Source organism: Mirounga leonina, unplaced genomic scaffold (assembly GCF_011800145.1).
Source record: "Mirounga leonina isolate KUSES-001 unplaced genomic scaffold, KU_Mleo_1.0 Mir_115, whole genome shotgun sequence".
In the NCBI taxonomy this organism is placed as follows: domain Eukaryota; kingdom Metazoa; phylum Chordata; class Mammalia; order Carnivora; family Phocidae; genus Mirounga; species Mirounga leonina.
The window spans coordinates 30,991,707-31,014,084 of NW_023270268.1; positions in this window are offsets into that span (position 1 = coordinate 30,991,707).

Below are 22,378 nucleotides of genomic sequence, written 5' to 3' on the forward strand. Positions count from 1 at the left end.
ATAAGAAACAGCTCCCCTTAATGCATTCCAAAACGGTTACTCGTGCTGTCGCTGTGAGTGACACTAGAGCCTGTCACCAGTCATCACACCCACCATGCACCCCGGCTCACCCCAGATTTAATAGGATGAAAAGTAGTACTTCAGGGCTCACTGCTTAATCTGCATGCATGCGTTTGCTGCCTGTTTTGTTTTACTTTTTGTGTTTCCCCAAGAAGTGCTTGGTGATTGCCTGGGTTTGCCAGAGGTGGTGAGGAGGAGCAGCATAAAGAACGGGGCACATGGGAGGAAAACGGTGGACTGGGCTGGATTTGTGGGTGTGGGAATCGTGAGTGAGTGTAGTGGGAAATGGGGTTGGGGGGAATATATACATGCAGAGCCACACTGGGGTCTGGAGGAGCAGGAGGTGACCCTGGACCAGGGAAAAGAAGGTGATGAAGTAGAAAGATGATCGTGTCATTGTAGAGTTGGCGGGGGCCAGGGCGCTTAAGAAGAAAGCAGTCAAGTGCATGGGATGTGGCTGAGATCAGCAGCAAAGGGGGTGGAAAGAGTGACTTTGGCAAGCTTGCTTCCTGGCCTGGTGGGATGGAATCCACATCTGCGGAGACAAGGAGGCAGTGCACCTCTATGTATAGAACATTCACCTGAGTTTCAGCAATCCAAATGAGAGAATTTCCAGTGCCAGCTAGAGGAGGCAAACAGATCGCAGAATAAGGAGAGCCATGCCAGGTTCCAGAAAAGGAAGCTGTCCTGGAAAGAAGGTGTGTGGAAGAGTTAGAGAATGGATGGGGGATGGGGGTGGGGACAAGGAGAGACAGGAAGAGAACACCCCCCGGAGGTGGGAAAGATGTGTCCAGCACTGTTGGGTTAAAAGAATGGCTCATGCGTGATATGGTGGTGGTCCCTGGCCTTCTGCCCAATATCTACCTAGGGTATTCATTTTGGAGGGGTGAAGAAGAGCCCTCAGAAATACTTAGCAGCCTCCCAGCCAGGGCTAGGATGGGGGCTCTGCTCTACAGGGATTCCTTAGAACGTCCATGTTGGTCTCACTGCTACCCCTCACACGATCAATTCTGAGTCTCAGATACTGCTGACCGTCTTGCTCTGGGAAGCAAGAAAGCATAGTGCTTGCCCAGGGCCTTCCCCACCTGCCAGGAGCATGGGGTCCAGCACAAAGGGTGGTGGGGCTCAGTGGCAACACCAGCTGGGTGTCTAGCACAGGGGTAGATATCCAGGAGAAGCAGCTGGCTCTCTGGGGAAGGAGTGGTTGGGCAGGTCTGGAGTTGGGGTCAGCAGAGAGGGAGAAGGAGCAGTTTGAGTTGGGCCCAAAGAGATCAGAGGTGTGTATCCCATGGATTTCCTTAGTCTGTCTCCCTGGAGCCCTAAAATAGACTTATGCCTGTCTTAACCACAGTTTCCCCCCAGGGATACTGGCTTGTTTGGTCACGGATTTGTTTTTCCGGACAGGCTGTTATTCTTCCTTTGGTTTAAATCTTGTAAGTTCAAAAAAAAAAATAGATACCCAATTAGAATAAAATTTTAATTAAATTGAAACACCAATTAAAACATATCATCAATTAAAATAGAACACTAATTAAAGTGCTCCCAGCCACAGCAACCAATATGGCCTGGTGGCCTGGCAGCACCAACCTTGGTCACAGAGTGGCTGGAGGGCCTGCTGGACAAGGTGCTGCAGATCTTGGGGTTTGGGGATCAAGAAACTGAAAGCTGGCTTTGGGCCCTGGGAGCAGGAACATCTCTCTTGCTGAGTTGCTCTGTTCCGTGGCACAGTCGGTGACCCTCTTGCTCCTCCTCGAGGCAAAGGGGCTCCCAGCAGGTACTAGCTAGTAGAGGCTGTCTTCCTGGGGCCCAGAGTAGAACGGGCTACAGGACACACTATAGGACTTTGCATGCATCATACCTGACAGAGTCACTTGGACTCAAAATCACATGGACATTTGTGGGTGCTGTGTTCCTTCTACTTAGGATGGAACTTGGGGCTGTCCTTGGTGGTATGGCTGTGAGAACCGCTGCATGTGTGTGTGGCTTCACTCCAGGGGACCCTGGACATCCACTGGGGTGGGTACTAGGCTCCCCTGGCCTGGCAGACCTGGCATTCGTGGCTTCATGTCACCTGGGCCCTCCTACTGGGTTTCCCGCATCTCTCACCATGCCTGTGTGTAAAGGGCCCTCTATTCCGCCCCTCCAGTCTCCCAGCTAACTGGTAAATTGCTGGAAGTAATAAGATGTTTCTCTAAAGCTGTCCCTGGCCACCCAGTCCCCAAGACCCACTTAGACATGTGTTCTTGCCACTCCTCTAAGTCTGTCTGATGGCCTCAATGGGCCTGTTTCCCATCCCATGCGATATACATGGCCATCTCAATTCCTTTGTAGAAGTCAGGGTGTCAGTTAAAAATAGCCTGAAGTTGCATCTTTCTTGTGCAGTTGACTGGTTTTTTTTGTTTTTTTCTTAAGGGTAGCGGTTGACCTTTACTTATCTTTTTATCCATGACTTTTTATAATTACTCATCAACTTTTAAACTTGAAGAATTTTATTTTTCACTCTTCTAAGGAAGAGTTCTGTTTTGACAGGAACAAAGTGTCGGTGTGTGAAAGAGCCCCTTCTGTCTCTGTCCAGCACTCCCTGCCTGCGGAGGCTGGGACCACCGGGCCATAACCTGGACCCCCGCTTACCTGAGGTGAGCTCACTTCAAGAGCAGGCGAGTTCTTAGGTGAAAATCAATATGACCTCATGTGCGCTCGTCTTTTAAACCCGGGGCTCTTAAGTGGCAGCTAGCTCCACCAGGAACAAAAGAAGGAAGAAATTAGGTAAAAGGAGAATCAATATTTGTGTTGGGTTTTTAAAGACTTAACAGTCTCTTACTGTACTTGGTTCCGGGGAGTAGTGGCTATTATTCCAGAGCTCCTGGAACCAGCCTTGGGAAAGAAACTCAGCATTTTGAATTTCCTCTTTCACCTTGGAGCCTGGAAATAGAACAGGTGTGGCACGCCCTGCAAAGCATTGTTCCTTCTTTCTAACGTCGTTATCTTCTTACCCAGCTTCGTATTTAATGTGGAGACCAGGAAAAGCAGGCCTGCTGCGTGTCAGTCGTCCTCTGCCCAGACTGTGTCCCTTGTCCCAACCATCTCCCGCATAAAATGGAGAATCACAGTGGGCAACACGGTTGGGTTCCTTTTCACAGCCTGGAGTTAGCGTTCATTTGGGAGGAAGGTGGTGGGCAGGTGGGGCCCAGGGGCAGTGCCGTGGGAGATCACAGTGCCTCGGCTCCTGTCAGGATGAAGGCTGTCTCATTGGGAAAACGCTTTAGGGAACTTGGCGCCTTCTTGTCCTCTGTTCTGCTACGAACAGCGGAGACGGTGGCTCAGGCAACCCCCTGCCCCAGCACTGGGCCTTTTTACGTTTATGCGCCTCCTCTGTCCCTCTTCTGAGCCCCGCTGCTGTTAGTTGCTTTTGTGTGAGGTTCTGTTCACCTCCTTTCCTTTAATTCCCTGTTCTGCAGCTTCTGAACCGTGCTGGGCAGTCCCTGTGTCAGGAGAAGGCTCCGGAAGACCTGGGGCCCTGTTCCCAGCTGTCAGGAAGGGCTTCTTGACTTCAGAAATGGGCTGGCTGTTTTCTTCCCTGAGCTCGTTGGCTGGCCTTTCCTCCGTTTGTTGGGGACACCTTTGCACACACACTGCCGGTTCCTCTCATTCTAGTTCTCTCCCCCTGCCTCCCTCCGCTTCCCCGCCCAGTCCTTCTCTAGTGGCTGTATTTCTCTACAGAGCCATAGGCTCAGAGGAAAAAAAAAATCAGTGGACTGATTTTTCAGCAGGACTGACACCTGCTCTTTCTCCTTACTTTTCCTAAGAACCAAGGCAGCACGTGGGGGACCGTCTCATGATGGCCAAGAAAGCGAGGGAGCAGTAGAAGGCACACGGAGGTGACACATGGGGAGAAAGCGGCTGTTCATTTCTTCAGTGTTGAAGGTGTTTTCGGAATGCCCATTCACTGCCAGCTGGGCTGGCTGTGGTGGACGTGAGGACAAAAAACCCACCGGCCTGTCCTTGCTTGGCTCCCAGTCATTGCCCAGGGCAATGGAGGGGGCGGGGGTGGGGGGAGGCGCTGACGGGCCTCCCAGAGGTCAGAGACTTTTGACACATTTTCTCAGAAGAGTTTCTACAGTTTTCCTCAGATTCTTGAAGAGGTTCAAGATCTAAGATTTAAATTTTTTTGACCATGGTGTATGGTAAAAAAATTGCTATCTTGACTCTGTCTCACCCCTCTGTGTCTGTGTGTCTGTGTGCATGTATGCATGCGTGAATGTGTACGTGTGTGTGTGCACGTGTGCGTCAGTTTTCTGGGTATATCTCTATCTACATCTATATCTCATCTCTGAAACAAAAGTTCTCCAAACAGTGCTTACCCCATCTACATGCAAGTCAATATGGCATTTTCTTTTTTAAAAAATTTCTTTTATTGAGGTATAATTGACATATAACATCACATTGGTTTCAGGTGTGCAACATAATGATTCGATATTTGTATACATTGTGAAATGGTCACCACAGTAAGTCTATTTGTCATCAATGGTCACCAGAGTTACTATCTGTCATCATTCACAGTTATCTTTTAGGGTTTATTTTCTTGGTACCATTTAAGTATTCTCTACAATGGTTATTGACTCTCATCACCATGCTGTACATTATATCCCCATGACTTATTTATGTTCTAAATGGAAATTTGTGCCTCTTGACCCCCTGCATTCCTTTCTCCCACTCCTCCACCCCCTTCCCCTCTGGCAACCACCATTCTGCTCTCTGTATCTTTGATTTTTGTTTTGTTTCCTTTGTTCATTTATTTTGTCTCTTAAATTCCACATATAAGTGAAATCATATGGTATTTGTCTTTCTCAGATTTATTTTGCTTAGTCTGATTCCATCAAAGTCCATCCATGTTGTTGCAAATGGCAAGATTTTATTCATTTTTATGGCTGAGTAGTATTTGTGTGTCTATATGTGCGTGTGTGCACCATATCTTCTTTATTCATTCAACGGACAGAAATTGTTTCCATATCTTGGCTATTGTAAATCATTCTGTGATGAACATAGGGGTGCATATACTTTTTCAAATTACTATTTTCATTTTCTGCAGATAAATACACAGAAGTAAAATTGCTGGATCATACGGTTGTTCTATTTTTAACTTTTTGAGGAACTTTTATACTGTTTTCCACAATGGCTGCACCAGCTTACATTCCCACCAACAGTACATGAAAGTTTCTTTTCTCCACATCCTTGCCAACACTTGTTGTTTCTTGTTTTTGATTTTAGCCATTCTGACAGGTGTGAGGTGTTATCTCATTGTGGTTTTGATTCACATTTCCCTGATGATTAGTGTTGTTGAGCATCTCTTCATGTGTCTGTTGGCCATCTGTATGTATTCTTTGGAGAAATGTCGGTTCATGTCTTCTGCCCATTTTTAATTGGATTGTTTGTTTTTCTGCTATTGTTTTATGAGTTCTTTATGTATTTTGGTTGTGTTTTCATTTGTTGATGGTTTCCTTTGCTGTGGTCTAGTTTCATTCTCTTGCATCTGGCTGTCCAGTTTTCTCAACCACATTTACTGAAAAGACTGTCATTTCCCCACTGTATATTTTTGCCTCCTTTTTTGTAAATTAATTGACCATATATGCATGGGTTTATTTCTGGATTCTCTATTCTGTTCTATTGATCAGTGTCTGTTTTTATGCCAATACCATACTGTTTTGACTACTTTCACTTTGTGATATAATTTGAAATGAGGAAGCATGATGCCTCCAGATTCGTTCTTCTATTTCAAGATTGTTTTGGCTTTTGTGGTACCATACACATTATAGGATGTGTATTCTTTTTCTGTGGAAAATATTGTTGGAATTTTGATAAGGGTTGCATTGAATCTGTAGATTGTTTTGGGTGATATGGACATTTTAACAATATCAGTTCTAATCCATGAGCATGAGATATCTTTCCATTTATTTGTGTCTTCTTCAAATTTCTTTTATCAGTGACTTATAGTTTTTAGTGTACAGGTCTTTCACCTCCTTGGTTAAGGTTATTCATAGGTATTTTATTATTTTTGGTACAATTGTAAATGGGGTATTTTCTTAATTTCTCTTTCTGATAGTTCATTGTTAGTGTATAGAAACACAACCAATTTTTGTATATTGATTTTGTACTCTGCCATTTTACTGAATTTATTTATTAGTTCTAATATTTTTGGGGGGAGTCTTTAGGGCTTTCAGTATATAAAATCATATCATCTGCAAATAGTGACAGTCTTACTTCTTCATTTCCAATTGGATGACTTTTTTCTCTTTCCTTTCCTAATTGCACTGGTAAGGACTTCAAATACGATATACCATTGAATAGAAGTGGTGAGAGTGTGAATCCTTGTCTTGTTCCTGAACTTAGAGGAAAAGCTTCTAGCTTTTCACCACTTAATATGATGTTATAAGCTGCGGGATAGTCATATATGACCTTTATTATGTTGAGGCATGTTCCCTCTATATCTACTTTGTTAAGAGTTTTTATTATAAATGGATGTTCCTTTTCGTAGAATGCTTTTTCTGCATCAGTTGAGATGATCATACAGTTTTTATCCTTCATTTTGTTAATATGATGTATGACATTGACTGATTTGCAGATGTTGAACCATCCTTGCATCCACAAGTAAATCCCACTTGATCATGGTGTATGATCCTTTTAATGTATTGTTGTATTTGGTTTGCTTTGTATTTTGTTGACAATTTTTGCGTCTGTGTTCATCAGGGGTATTGGCTGTTAATTTTCTCTTTTGTGATGCCCTTGTCTTGGTATTAGGGTAATGTGGCCTCATAAAATGCGTTTGGAAGCATTCCCTCCTCTTTGATATTTTGGAAGAGTTTGAGAAGGATAGATATTACATTTTTGAATGTTTGGTAAAATTCACCAGTGAAGCCGTTTCTGGACTTTTGTTTGTTGGGAGGTTTTTGACTAAAAGATTCAATCTACTTGGTGGTTAATGCTCTATTTAGATTTTCTCTTCATGATTCAGTCTGGGGAGATTGTATGATTCTAAGAATCTATCCATTTCTAGGTTGTCCAATTTGTTAGCATATAATTGTTCACAATAGTCTCTTAATGATCCTTTGTTTTTCTATGGTATTAGTTTCTCTTTCATTTTTAATTCTATTTACTTAAGACTTATCTCTTTTTTCTTGGTGAGTCTTGCTAAAGGTTTGTCAATTTTGTTTATCTTTTCAAAGAACCAGCTCTTAGATTCATTAATCTTTTCTATCATCATTTTAATATTTATTTCATTTATTTTTGTTCTGATCTTTATTATTTCCTTTCTTCTACTAACTTTGTTCTTTTTCTATTTCCTTTAGGTTTAAAGTTAGATTGTTTTTGAGATTTTTCTTGTTTCTTGAGGTAGTCCTGTATTGCTAGAAAATTCCCTCTTAGAACTGCTTTTGCTGTGTTCCATAGATTTTGATATATTGTATTTCCATTCTCATATGTCTGTGGGTATTTTTTAATTTCCCTTTGACCCAGTGGTTGTGTAGTAGCACGTAGTTTAATTTCCACATATCTGTGATTTTTCCAGTTTTCTTCTTGTAATTGATTTTAAGCAGCTGGAAAAGATTCTTGATATGATTTCAATCTTCTTAAATTTATTGAGACTTGTTTTGTGGCCTGACATGTGATCTATCCTGGAGAATGTCCCATGTGCACTTGAGAAGAACTTGTATTCTGCTGCTTTTAGAGGGACTGTTCTGTACATATCTATTAGGTCCCTCTGGTCTAATGTGTTGTTTAAAGTTTATTGATTTTCTGTCTGGATGATCTATCCATTGGTGTAAGTGGGGTGTTAATGTCCCCTACAATTATTGTAGTGCTGTTAGTTTCTCCCTTTAGGTCTGTTAATATTAGCTGTGTATATTTAGGTATTCTTATGTTGGGTGCATAGATATTTATAAATGTTTTATCTTCTTGTTGAATTGACCCCTTTATTATTATGCAAGCTCATATTTGTCTTTTATTATAATCTTTGTTTTAAGGTCTATTTGTCTGATGTAAGTATAGCTATACCAGTTTTCTTTTAGTTTCCATTTGCATAAAACTTATTTTTCTACCCTTCACTTTAAGTCTGTGTGTCTTTACATCTGAAGTGAGTCTCTTATAGGCAGCATATGGATAGGTCTTGTTTTTTTATCCATTCAGCCATTCTATGTGTTTTGACTGGAGAATTTAGTCCATTTACATTTAAAGTAACTATTGATAAGTAGGTACTTATTGCCGTTGCCATTTTGTTAATTGTTTCCTAGATGTTTTGCAGTTTCTCTTTGTTCCTTTTTTCTTCTCTTGTGGTTTGATGACTTTCTTTAGTGTTATATTTAGATTCCTTTTTCATTTTCTTTGTGTATCTACTACAGGTTTTTGCTTTGTGGTTACTGTGAGGTTCAGATATAACATCCTATGTATATAACAGTCTATTTTTAGTTGGTAACAACTGAAATTTGAACTCATTCCAAAATTCTACATTTTTACCTCCCCTTTCCACATTTTATGTTTTTGATGTCACATTTTACATCTTTTTATTTTATGTATTCCTTAACTAGTTATTTCAGTTTCAATTTAATTACTTTTGTTTTTTAACCTTCATACTAGCTTTAGAAGTGATTAACCCACTACTTTTATTATATATTTACCTTTTCCAGTGACATTTTTACTTTCATATGTTTTTGTTATTAATTAGTGCCATTTCTTTTCAGCTTAGAGAAATCACTTAAACATTTCTTTTAAAGCCAGTTTGGTGGTCATGAACTCCTTCAACTTTTGCCTCTCTGGAAAACTCTTTATCTCTTTAATTATGAATAATAACCTTGCCAAGTAAAGTATTCTTGGCTGGACGTTTTTTCCTTTCATCACCTTGAATATATCATGCCCCTCTCTTCTGGCTTGCAAAGTTTCTGCTGAAAAATCTGATAGACTTATGGAGTTTCCCTTGTACATAATAGGTTGATTTTCTATTGCTACTTTTAAGATTCTCTTATTATCTTGAACTTTTGACATTTTAATTATAATGGGCCTTGGTATGGATCTCTTTGGGTTTATATTATTTGGAACGTTCCTGGACCTGGATGTCTGTTTTCTTCCCCTGGTTAGGTAAGTTTTCTGCCATTACTTTTTCAAATAAGTTTTCTGCTTCCATCTCTCTTCTCCTTCTGGGACCTCTATAATGTGAACAGTATTCTGCTTGATGTTGTCCATAGGTTCCTTAAGCTATCTTCACTTTAAAAAAATTTTTTTTTTCTGCTCTGTTTTGGTGAGTTCCCTTACCCTGTCTTCCAGCTTGTTGATCAGTTCTTCTGCTTCATACAGTCTGCTGTTGAACCCCTCTAGTGTATTTTTCAGTTTGGTTCTTGTATTCTTCAGCTCTGTGACTTCTGTTTGGTGCTTTCTTATATTTTCCGTCTCTTTGTTGAAGTTCTCATTGTGTTTATTCATTCTTCTCCCGAGTTCAGCTAGCATCTTCATGAGCATTACTTTGAATTCTTTTGAGGTAGATTACTTATCTCTATATCATTAAGTCCATTTGTGAGGTTTTATCTTTTTCTTCTGTTTGGAGCATATTCCTCTGTTTCTTCGTTTTTCTTGACTCTCTGTGTTTATTTCTGTGTGTTAGGCAAAATAGGTACTCTCCCAGTCTTGAAGGAGTGGCCTTGTGTAGGTGATGAACCTTATTGTTAACTTTCCCCTAGATCTTGGTTGTCTCCTGAACCTTTGTGATTGTTTAAACAGCCTGATTTATTCTTAATATACCCCCGTTGTTGAGGGTGTGCCAAGACATGTCCATGTTCCAAAGGGAGGGATCTCATTTAGCACTTAGTTTCAGGTGGATTGGCAGTGAGACCCTCAGGAAGCAGCTTTCAAATTATGCAAATATATATAGTTCTGTAGGGCTGTAACCATAATCTCTGTGGGCCTCTAGACCAGGAGATCTGGAGGTGACCCCCAGATGAGAGTTAAAAAAATTGGGGCTCCAGACAAGGGTATAATCTTTCTGGGGGGATACTCTTGAGCTGCAGCAAGGCCACAGGAGTGTGCAAGGACAGTATCTCCTTGCTTACATTCCCTGAGAGTGCTTCTGTATCCCATAGATGTGTGGCAAAGCCAAAGCCTGTCCCTCAGACTGAAGCTCCAGGACACGTTAAATGGGCCTTTTCCACAGGAAGACTGGTAGTGTGTTTCGATCTGCTCTCTGTGCAGTGTCCTGAGGGTGGTGGCCTGCCAAGAACTGTCTTTCCAATTGTTACAGTCCTGTGGAGCCCAGGAATGCAAGCCCCTTTGGCCACCAGGGCCAAGTGATCAAAGAACATCTCCCGTGGGATTGCATGTGCCCCCTGTGTTTACTGAGGCAGCTGCTAACGTATGGGGTGGAGCACACTTGCCAACTTCAGCAAGGCAGTTGGGAAACTGCTGTGTCTGTGCACCCACTGGCTTTAGCAAGGGAGAAGAGTGCCTTGTCTGCACAGGTCTGTGGGCTTTCGTAAGGGAGTGCGAGAATGCTGTACGGCTCACGCTCACTGGCCTCAGCCAGGGGTTGGGGGGCAACCACAACTCCTCGCTCCCGCCAGCCTTAGCAAGGTAGCAAGAGGGTGCCATGTCCACGTGTGCCTATCTGTGTTAACAAGGTCTGTGGAGAGTGCAACAGTGGTATCCGCCAGCACCTCTGTCTCCATAGAGAGTCCCAGCTGTCCCCTGCCCCTCCAACCAATCCCTCCAAATTAGCAGATGAATCTCTTTCACATATAGTCTGGGTGCTTTTCAAACTGCCACTTTTGTGCTGGGACCCCGCAATGTAATATTTTCTGTTTTATTCTTCTTGATTCTATTATATGCTATCCTATTTTATTTCATTAAGAAATACTGATTGCAACCCACGGAATTGATTTCATGACTCAGTAATGAGTCACAACCTGCACTTTGGAAAACACTGATCTAAAGGAAAAATGTTAAGAATCACTGATCTGGGAACTCTCAAACATCACTAGTGGGAATGTAAATTAGCACATTCTTAATGAGGGCCTTTTGGCAAAATCTATCAAATTTACAAATACATACACCCATTGACCTTGATGTTCCATTTCTAGGAATTTATCTTGCAGATATACTTGTGCAAAATGATGTTCGAGATAATTCTTTGCTCTATTGTTTATAATAGCAAAAGATTGGAAACAACCCAAGTGTCCATCATAGGGGACTGGTTGAATAACTAATGGAACATCCACACAATGGAATAATACTCTGAAGCTGTTAAAAAAAAAACCAAAAAAACAAAAAAAGATTCTCTCAATGACCTGAGTAGGAAAGATTGCCAAGATTTATTAAGTCAAATAAGCAAGATGCAAAACAGAGTATTTAATATGTTACCTTTTGAATAAAAAAGGGAGTAATTAGACTCTATATTCACACCTGCTTGTATTGGATTAAACCATATGAAATCACATTTTTAAAGGTCGAAATGATTGAGTGTTGGCAATTTCACATGGTTCAATGTAACATGCATACAAGAAGGATAAGCTAAGAAACTGAGTTATCTGGAGAAGGGTGGGACTTCCTCACTGGGGCTTGTTAAAATAAGGAATCTTTGAGGTGGTTAATGGGAAAGGAACGGGGATCACTCCGAGCTAGGACAGAGCCAGGGGCAGCCCCATGTCCAAGCGGAGGGTGAGCAGAGGCCTCCTGCCCCTGTCCTCACACCTGAGTGAGGAAACACCAGCCCCAGAGAGTGGGCAGAAGGCTGGGACAGGGTGGACCAGCTGCCAAAAATGCCTGTCTCTCTCCTTGATTGTTCCCTTTCTAGATATTGTGTATGGATGATATGGTGAGAACAAGTTAGAAATTTAACTTTTTCAAAATTTTAAATTTTGAATGCAATTGCATGTGGCAAAGAAAGTGTCAAAGTTCAGGAAAAAAACAGAAGTAAAACTAGTGAATCACTGAAGTACTAATTAGTAAAAGTTTATTGTACACACATGAAAAAGACAATTTGCAAATGGGGAGCACTCAAACCAAAACAGGAAATGAGGCTCGGATATAATATTGTTATAAAGTAGCGTGAAGGCAGCTGGCTGTTCTTCATGGTGATTGGTTAGAATATTAGAATTTTCTTAAATGAAAGTGAATTGTTTAGTGGTTATCTCATATCAGCTTGGGGGAACAATTTAAGTTTCACTTAGATTTTCAGACACATTAGCAAAAAGTGACCCAGGTTGACTTGTCTTGCAAAATAAGCTAAATCAGGCTTTGCTTCTATGACTAAACTGTTTTTGTCTGCTCAAAACCTGTCAAGGCAGGCCTCCATTTGTGTTTGATTTTAACAAAAGCATCACCCAAGGAGTGTCAGTCACTGGAGGCTAGACCCAGTGGGCTTTTTCCTTCTCAGGCCTGGGCTGGAGAGGGCCTAAGACTCAGGAGAGCTGCCCACAGGGAAGGACTGCTTCTCTTATGGCCAGTACCTGCTGCCTTCTCCCCAGCCTGATGGTCAAGCTCTGGGAGGTTCCTACATCCTAGGGTCATCTGGGCAGGTGTCTTGAGGAGTTAGCTATTGCTGAGGTGAGAGTGGATAGAGGTGGAGCTTGGTCTGTTCATTCCAAAGCTTGTGCTGATTTTTTTTTCAGGTTTCCAGGGCTGAGGAGGATCCCTGGGTAGCTGGCAGTGTATTCTACTAGGTCTTAATAGGGCACCTCACTACCATGGGGAGCTGGATCTTAGGGCTGCAGACTTGGAAATTCGTTTTCATCAGCATGTGGAGGACAGCTCCATCTCTTCAGGGCAGAGTCACACCCTTGAGGCTCCCAGAGGCTCATATGTGGACCCAGCCCTGTGTGTTTGTTACCCTGGGAGCAGAACTTCCAAGGGGAGCAGATACCCAAGCTCTCTGGCAAGGACACCCTGTCCCTTAGGCAACTCCAAAGGGGCAGAAAACCTCCCTTTGGCCGGCAGGATTCTGAGCTCTGCAGGGCTATCTGGGGCTATGGAACACCGGCGCCGAAGTATCACTGAATACCTGGGGACTTACCCCTTCCACCGAGAATGGGAAATGCGTGGGTGCATGTGTAGGGGGTGGGGCAGTGCTGGGAAGGCCCCGGCTTAATTCTCTGAGAATCTTCTTCTTATTCTCTGGGTGTGACCATTCTCCCTGATGGGGCATATCCTTTCATTAGCTTTATGAATGCCTTTAATTTGGTTATAGTTGACTCTAGCTGGACAGAGATCTTTAGTCTCCCTCTGAAAATACCATGTTGGAATATTGACGTCTTTCTACTTTGTATGTATATGCATGTATGTATGTATTTTGTCAGGGGAAGATATATTATGCCCCCTCCCATTTTCTGCCTACATTTTACCCAGCACCCCAAGGCTCAGATCACAGAAGCAGCACTGGACAGTGGTTAGAAAAGAGATTGGTGTGACCACAGTGGGGCTCTGTGAAATTAATCAGGAAGTGCTGGGCAGACGGAGCGGGGCGAGTGGGAGCTGGGCAGAGGCCAGGTAGGAAGCTGCTGCAGAAGCTCCAGGAGCATCCCAATGTCCAAGGCTGGGAGGAGCAGGTAGGCGAAAGGGAGTGAGAGGTGCCAGTGGCCTTGAGAAGGAAGAGGAAACAAGCTTCAGAAGCAGACTCAGTTTCAGAGGTAAGAAGGCAGACACCGCATGACTGGCTCCAAGCCTGGAGTTGGGAAGTGTCACGGAGAAGAGCCTTGGGGAGAAGGTGCTTAATTAGTTCAGAGTTGGGCATTCAGATTTGATTTGGTGATGGGAATGGAGAGTTCCACCCTCTACCTCCCTTGGCCCTGATTTCTGATGCTGGTAGTTAATTTCAAGCTTGGAACTGGGTTCAGGATTTTGGTCAAAAGTTCACAGAAGCAGTACAGCATGGAGCACTGGGTGAATCATGGAACACTACATCAAAAACTAATGATGTAATGTATGGTGACGAACATAACATAATAAAATTAAATTAATTAAAAAAAAAGTTCACAGAAGCAAAAGATGGTGACTCACTCAGATGAAGGAATGGGTGAACTCTTTTAAGAGGGACCACAGAGGAAGTAGATGGCCAAGGACCAAATCTGGGGAAATGCTTGGTTGGGGACTGCTGTGCCATGTCACTTCTTATTGGGCCATGTGCTGGCAGTGAGGAGAGAAGGCTGAGGGGACAGTAGGCTGGTCTCCTGGAGCATCTGAGGGAAATGCTGTGGGCACCACTTGCTGGAGTCCCCTTCTCAGGGGCTCTGGACCAACAGTCCCTTCTGCCTGTAGTGGAAACGGATCTGGCGGCCACTGGGGGAGAATTGGAACCAGGAGAATGTGTACCCTGACAACCACTGACAAAGACCTCATCTCTAAAGGTAAAATTCAGGGAGATTTGAAGGAGGGGTTCTGCTGCACCCAGGGGAAAAGATGAGGGTTAGGTGAGGTGTTGATTGATGAGTCAAGGTTTAACAAAAAGATACCAAATCGTACTTAAGTGCTTATCTTTCTTTGCCTCTTGATCTTAAATTATGTATCAGATTTTAAAATGTGGACATGATTAATGCTACTTAGGATCTCTGCCTTGGCTGTTTTAACAAAGAGTTATATTTTAACTTAAAGAGCATAACTGAGAGGAAACTCTTATCGTTTTTCATCAATTAATCACGAGGCATGAAGCTCAGCTGTTTGGACCCCAAGGCCACATGCAAAGGCACCCCTGGGTGGTAATTTACCCTCATTCTGAGCAGGGTACTTTGGAGGAAAGAAACTGCCTGTGGGTACTGCAGCTGTAATGTGTGGGGAAGGTTACAGGGAATGCAAAGGTTCTGTGCTCCACAGAGAAGGGAAACAGATGTAGACGGTGGGATGGGGGAGAGAAGTACAGTGCTGACGCTGGGGCAGGGGGTAGTCTAGACACATCACGGAGAGTCCTTGGAGAAGCTGGTCATTGAAGGGAGCTGGTATGGTGGAGGGTTGGGGAAGTGAAATATGCAGAGTAGGGGCCTGACTTGCACAGTTCAGTTCACCAGACATTTATTAAGCACCTACTATGTGTCAGGTTCTGGGGATACAAATAGGAATAAGACACATTCTTGGCTTCAAGTTGCTTATCATATGGTGGGGGAAATGGACTAGTGAACAGTGGGATACATACCTGTGGCCTTTTTAATAATGGACATTTGTATAAGGCACAGAATCAGGTGTCTTCATAGGAAAATAATGAATCCACAGAGCAGGTCTGCTGTGCCATGCCCATAGCTATCATGGGCCACTGAGCAGCCACATGGTGCATTTGAGGCCATGAGCCTCCAGGGTTTGATGAGTTCTAACCAGAGGGATGATTAAGTGGGTTCAGATCTTGCCTCTGCCTCTTACAAGTTGTGAGGCTGGAGAAAGTCACTGAATGTCTCCATGCCTCAGTTTCCTCACAGTGGTACTTACTTCACAGGGCTGTTGGAAGGATGAGATGTGTTCCACAGTGTTAGCTTTGATGATGGAAAAGAAGGTGCGTGCTCAGGAGTCACTCTACTCTGGCCACCTAAACCACACACTCGACAGTGGTCACTTCTGGCTTCTTTTAATGGAACGAGGACTTGAAGACCCTCAAGCATTTTGGGTGCAAAATCCGCTAGATTTTAATGCTGCTGTTTCTGATCTTTTAGCCTTGTCTTACCCCGTCCAAAACGTGAGCCATTTCTTAGCAACTTGCATCTGTTTTCTTTCCAAAGCATTCAGCTCAGTGTCATAGAAGCAACAGCTCTTTTCCACAACTATACTTAGTAAGTTTATTCATAGCTAGTTAAATTAAGTATTTATAATAACGAATACAACTGGCAAATAGTTGTGGGGACACACACAGCATACTGCGGGTAATTAGTTTACCTCGCTCATGGGACACAAGTGTAAGAGTCTCCTTGAGCTCCTTGGGTGTTGGGTCCTTGCATCTGACAGAGTGAATAGAAAGAATAGGTAAAGTGGGTGAATCAGATAAAGAGAGTTTTCACTGCTCAAGTTTGTTCCCCAGGGACTGGCACAGATGGGCCAGTTGCAGTGGATGTTGAGAGGGTGAGCTCTGGCCTCCCCGAGGAGAGCCAACAGTCTAGAGAGAGACATAACGATATTAGTCCATCTCCAGACCTACTGTCCAGGGTCTGTGGATATCTGGTCGGAGCAAGGAAGGTGCCCAGGGCAGAGTTCACAGGGGTGGAGAGAGCAAGGGAGGTTAGGAAAACATAGCCCCAGCCCGCCCACTCTAAGTGTATTCCATTAGGGCATGGGGCAGAGAAGAGGATGTCATCCCTTGGCAGAGCAAAGCAGGGGTTAGCTCTGGCTCACAAAAGGGAGTGCACCCCTCAGGTCACCTGAGGAGTATTCAGAAGGAGTTGCCCACCCAGGAAGGCCAGGATGGCGTTGACCCCTTTGTAGAGGGACCCAGGCAGCCACAAGATGTTCGGATCCCACTGGATTCAAAATCTCAGGCAGAGGCTGGTATCACCTAATGCTGCCTGGGACGGCCTGACCTCAGCCACAGTGTGCTAGAATTAAATGAAATGAGAACCACCATGTTCCCAATATAAAGTTTGCACGTAGTAAGTATCAGCATCCTCCTAGCCATGTCTTCCTGGTTTTCAGTGTGGAAACCAAGGCTCCCAGAAGTTCAGCAACTTGTTTACATGGCACAGGAGTGGTAGAGCAGGATCCCAGAGCTCCTTCTTTTCCTCCCAGCCCAAGTTTGGTCCTTACACCAGGCAGGTGGCTGCTTCTGTAAGAGCTCAGCCCCCTGCTCTGGCCGCTGTGACGGCCATGGCCCTTCATGGTAGGTTACTGCACAGGGAGGAAGGCCTCTGCTTAATAGTGTAGCAGAGATCAGAAAAGTGGAGGCCAGAGGGAGGCCATAGAAATACCTAGTTACTAAAACAATATCAGACAGCGGCCTTTTAAACCAGCTGCAGCTCAGGGGATGGAGCGGTGCGGGGTCATGTCTACAGCTCCGGGCCTGCAGAGGAGGCCCTCACTTCTTTATAACACTGCCTCTTCCTGTTACTGCACATGTGCCCTGGGGCCAGGCATGTGGGCTCCTTTTACAGTCCGAGCAACAAATGAGTCAAATTGGCCAATTCTCTGGGCTGGGGGACTGGTGCACTGAAGGAGGGAAGAATTCAGCAGGTGAGGTCCCCAGACACGGGCACCAGGGCGAGGGGACGGGTGGGAAGCTCTGGAGTCCTCAGAGTCCTTTGTTCGATTTGGATTCATTACCCTCCTCTCCCCCCCCACCCCCCCCACCCCAGGAACGAATCGAGAGGATGCCGGGCGGTTGGGCCACCACCTCGCCGAATTCATTATTTATTGTGTACGGTCATTATTATTACAGCTTTTATTGATTGCACTGGACTTTATATTCTGGGGCTCCTTAGGGCATCTCAACCACTATCTGGACTTTTAAATACTATCGAAACACTGATGACTCCCAAACTTCTTTCCAGCCCAGACTGTCCACTCACTGCAAACCCGTACTTCCCCTTTGTCCCCGGGTCCCTCCGTGGGGATGTCTGACAGGCTCCTCAGCCATAGCAGGTCCACAGTGGAGCTGTGGACTCCTTACACCACAGTAGATGATGTTATGATCTACCTGGTGGTCATAGCCCCAGAGCACAGGTCGCCTTTAATTCCTCCCTTGCCCTCATGGCCCTTATCCAGTCCACCCACAGACCCTGCTGGCTCTCCTTCCAGAGGGCCTCCTGGATCTGTCCACTTCCCTCCCCCTGTACCACCCGGTGCTAGCCGTAGCCATCTTTGGCCTCCCTACCAACAGGCATCACGGCTTCTGGGTTCCTTCTCACCCATTCTAAGGCAGGTAATCTCTCTCTCCAATGCAGAACCTCCCAGTGTCTTCCCATTACATTTGACATAAAACCCCAACTTTGTGCCATGGCCCTCGGGTCCCTGTGGGCTCTGACCCTTGCCTCCCACTCCTCAGGACCCTCCAGGCTACACAGACCTTTCTGGCCAATTAACAGACCATGTTTGTTCTCAGAGGAAGAACAAACATGCCTGGAATGGTTTCCTGCAGGGCTCCCGCAGGACTGGCTCCTCATGACTCAGGGTCTACTACATGCCAGCTTCTCAGAGAGGTCTTCTCAGCTCACCTTAGTTAAATAACACCCTCCACTTCTCCTTAGCCTATCGTCTTGCTGTATCATGCATACAGCATTTATAATGATCTGAAATTATCTTAATTGTTTACACGCACTAGAGTCTAGACCTCACTGGAGCAGGAAGCATTTGTGGGTGGGTTCTGCTCTGAGCAAAGCCTAGCACGGTGCCTGGGACATAGTGGGCTCTCAGTACATATTTATTCTGTGAATTCATGAACAAGTGTTTTTCTAATTTCAATAATAACCTATCAAAGTAGGTTTCGTTTGCTCAATGTTACAGTAAGTTCAAGTTCAAAGATGTCAGGTATCTTGCCTTAGGTCATCCAAGCTGGTAGGTGGCAGAGATGAACTTCAAAACCAGTTTCATCTTGCTCCAACGCTCTTCTCTAAGGCCATGCCACTTTGCCTTGGGCGCTCCTCTCAAAACAGAGAGTTTGGGGAGGGTCCCCTGGGAAAATATTACTTAGCTGGCTCATGGTTACCCCTGTAGAGGGGTTACTCTTCCTGACCTGAGGTCTTTGCAGTTACCATCATCATCATCCCAGTAGCTGCAGATGAAGGAGCACATGGAGTGTGTGGAGGGCGGGTGGGGTAGTTGGTGGCTGTTCTGCAGCTCTGGGTTATCCTCACAGGGACCACACCAGTGTGGCCCTGTGGTCACCTGCAGCCAGCCTGCTTAGGCGAGTTAATACAGTTAATTGCACCAAGCTACCAAAGCAACCAGGGGCAGTGTCTGAGAAAAGTCCAGAGACACTAGAATGGAACCACTTCGGTAGCTGATTGATAGCAATCATTGGATGCTGTGTTTCCATGTGGTCACACAGGTGCTACCAACTATCCACCAGCATCTGCTCTTCCCCCCCCATGTGGAGGGGACCCCTCCTTCTGTGAAATCCTTGACTTTCTGGTTGTGCCCCCAATCTTCATTTTGCCTTGGGTACATTCTGTTTGCTCTGAGCCTCACCTGACACCTGAGAATAAAGGTGACCTCTCACAACAAATTGACAAAGGATTTCTGGATTCAGGGTAAAGGCTTTGCCTCTCTAGGAGAGAACTGATGATCCCATCCTCTCAGGGGGCTCCAGAATACCTCACAAAGTAGCCTTGGCATGGTTTACCTGGGCCCTTATATGCACATCTGAAATACGGCTCCTGTTCAAGGGAGAGGCCTTTTGCTAATAGTGTCTTAGTTCTCTCTCCCATTGCCTCTTCTATTCCTTATAATTTGGATCTAGCACAATTGATCAGATTGTGAGAGAGTCCAGGAACAGTAAGCAGAATTTGCCGTTTTCATGCAAAGTTAAAAGACACGGCTATTTCACGTGCAGTGATTAGACGTTTTTATGGCCGACCTATCACATTACACACCACAGATTTCCAATAAATAAAGGAGAGCTGGAGTGGGGGCTGCCAATTTTCTAACAATCCAACTAACCATATCATGGACAGAACAGTGGTTTCTTGACATCTAATTTACTCAATTACATGAGTGATCATGTCACTCCCTGATTAAGCTCCTACAATGTCTTTCCATAAATTAGAATGACGGGTGAATACCTTAGTGCTTCCCTCCATCATGGCACTTCCCATAGAGCACTGGAGGGGGATCTTCCCTTGTGCCTCCCCCATTAGGCTGGGTGTCCCATGAGGCAGGGACCACACGATTTTTCTTAGTATTCCTTGACTAGTGAAAGCCTGGTGTCCCAAGAGAACCCTCTCGGGGTTCTGAGTGGTTTCCACAGTTTGCTGAGTGGATAAACAACTGAATGATTAACTCAAGATACTGTGGACAGGGGCAGGGATGGACCAGGGATGGACCAGGGAACACTTCATGGACCTGACATGGCTCACGTTCTAGCCCCAGTTCACAGTGACATTTCTAGATATTTGACACATCCCCTGGAACTCTCTGTCTCAGTGTAGACCCTTAAACTTGAATTGCTCAATTAGAATTATGCCAACTTAACTGCTTGTGCTGTAACAGAGATCGAGAGAACATGAGCAAACTCATACCCAAGAGAGAAAAAAGGAGGGAGGAATGGGGGTGGAGAGATGGGACTGGAAGAGGGAAGGAGAAGAGAGGGAGGGAGAGAGGGAGGGGGAGAGAGAGAGAGAGAAGGAGTATGAAGGGAGAGGTGATGATGTCTCTTCTGTTCTGGTTCTCTTGTGTTCCTTGTGACCAGACATGTTGCTGCTCTGAGTGTGATAAAGGATTTGTAGACTGGCCTTAACACCTAATTCACCCCACCCTTACCTCAAGTAAGGGAAAACTTTTCTGGGGGTATATTTGCCACATCTAAGTGACCCAGATGGTTTGGGGATATATACTGAATTTATCTGTATTGTAATAGCTGGTCCCAGTAATTGTCTTTTTATCTAATCTGCATCTCAGCAATAATAGTGTTTATATTCATGGAAGACATATGGTAGTGGGGGCTCATCACATGCTCTTGTCAATTCACGAGGTTCTGCATGGAGCTACCTGTCATGCAACCAGGGATGTCCTGCCCCTTAATTCGGTGGAACCCCTACCCCTGCCCGCTGAGGTCCTGGAGCAGCAGGACCGGCATGGTGGTACCACAGGGAGGCTGGGCTGGCCCATGGCCACAGGGTGACTCCCGTGGCCCTGCCACTCACCTCCAGCAGGAGCAAGTTGGACCAAATTTTCAGATGTCCTTTAACACAATCTGGAAATTCGGATTTTTTTTTAACGTGAAATCTTTGCTTTAACATTAGCAACAGATTTCTAAAACATCATACGCTGCTTCCCCCCCCCCAAAAGTCTGTGGGTAACATTGGAATCCTGGCTCTTTTATTTATTTATTTATTTATTCTTATGTTAATCCCCATACATTACATCATTAGTTTTAGATGTAGTGTTCCATGATTCATTGTTTGTGCATAACACCCAGTGCTCCATGCAGAATGTGCCCTCCTCAATACCCACCACCAGGCTAACCCATCCTCCCACCCCCCTCCCCTCTAGAACCCTCAGTTTGTTTTTCAGAGTCCATCGTCTCTCATGGTTCGTCTACCCCTCCGATTTCCCCCGCTTCATTCTTCCCCTCCTGCTACCTTCTTCTTCTTCTTTTTTTTTTTCTTAACATATATTGCATTATTTGTTTCAGAGGTACAGATCTGAGATTCAACAGTCTTACACAATTCACAGCGCTTACCAGAGCACATACCCTCCCCAGTGTCTATCACCCAGTCACCCCATCCTTTCCACCCCACCCCCCACTCCAGCAACCCTCAGTTTGTTTCCTGCGATTAAGAATTCCTCATATCAGTGAGGTCATATGATACATGTCTTTCTCTGTTTGACTTATTTCGCTCAACATAATACCCTCCAGTTCCATCCATGTCGTTGCAAATGGCAAGATCTCATTCCTTTTGATGGCTGCATAATATGGAATCCTGGCTCTTTGCACTCCAGAGGCAGCAGGGTGGCCTGGAGGACCTGGGGAGGCTTTGAGGTTGAATTCCTTGTGGGCCCACAGTGATTCTCCAGTTCTCATCTGAGAGCAGAGAAATCAGTCCTGATGTGGAGACAGGTCCCTCTTTTTTTGCTGGAGAATTTTCAGGAGGAGTAAGCCTGACGTGTGGGCCGTGATCATTATTGTAGTCACCCGATGGCCAGTTTACACAGCGCGGGCTCTCGCTCTGCCGTCGTGGTGAGGCCCTTCCTCTGCGTGCCAGTGTAGCGGACTGAGCCCATGTGGCTGGGCCATTCCCCATGCTTAGGGTCCGCGAGCTGGTCTGCGGGACATAGTCCGCACCTCCCGCTTCCTCATAGTCGTCTGGCTCCAAGAACCAGTGGGCAGGGCTTTGTCATCACTTCTGGGATGCCGCCCAGAGCTTGGCTCCTGGAATTCTTAGGAACTCATCTTCCCAAGGGATCGGGCTCCCCTGGTGCTTGCTGGCACCCGGATGGAGTCGTGGGCTATGCAAGGCAAGGAAGCAGGGCAGCTCTGCTTAGACTCCCGTCTGAGGCTCTGCTGGCTCCCGGGGAGAAGCCGAGTGTTGTCTCTGATCCCTTTCCAGGTGAATCAGCCACGAGCAGCTGAGCCGTCCGCCTGCCATCTCCCCAGGACTGTGTGTTGGCGGGCAGAGGGGAGCAGAAGGCCAGCTGGGAGGCAGAGTTTGGGCAGATGGAGGCACCGCCG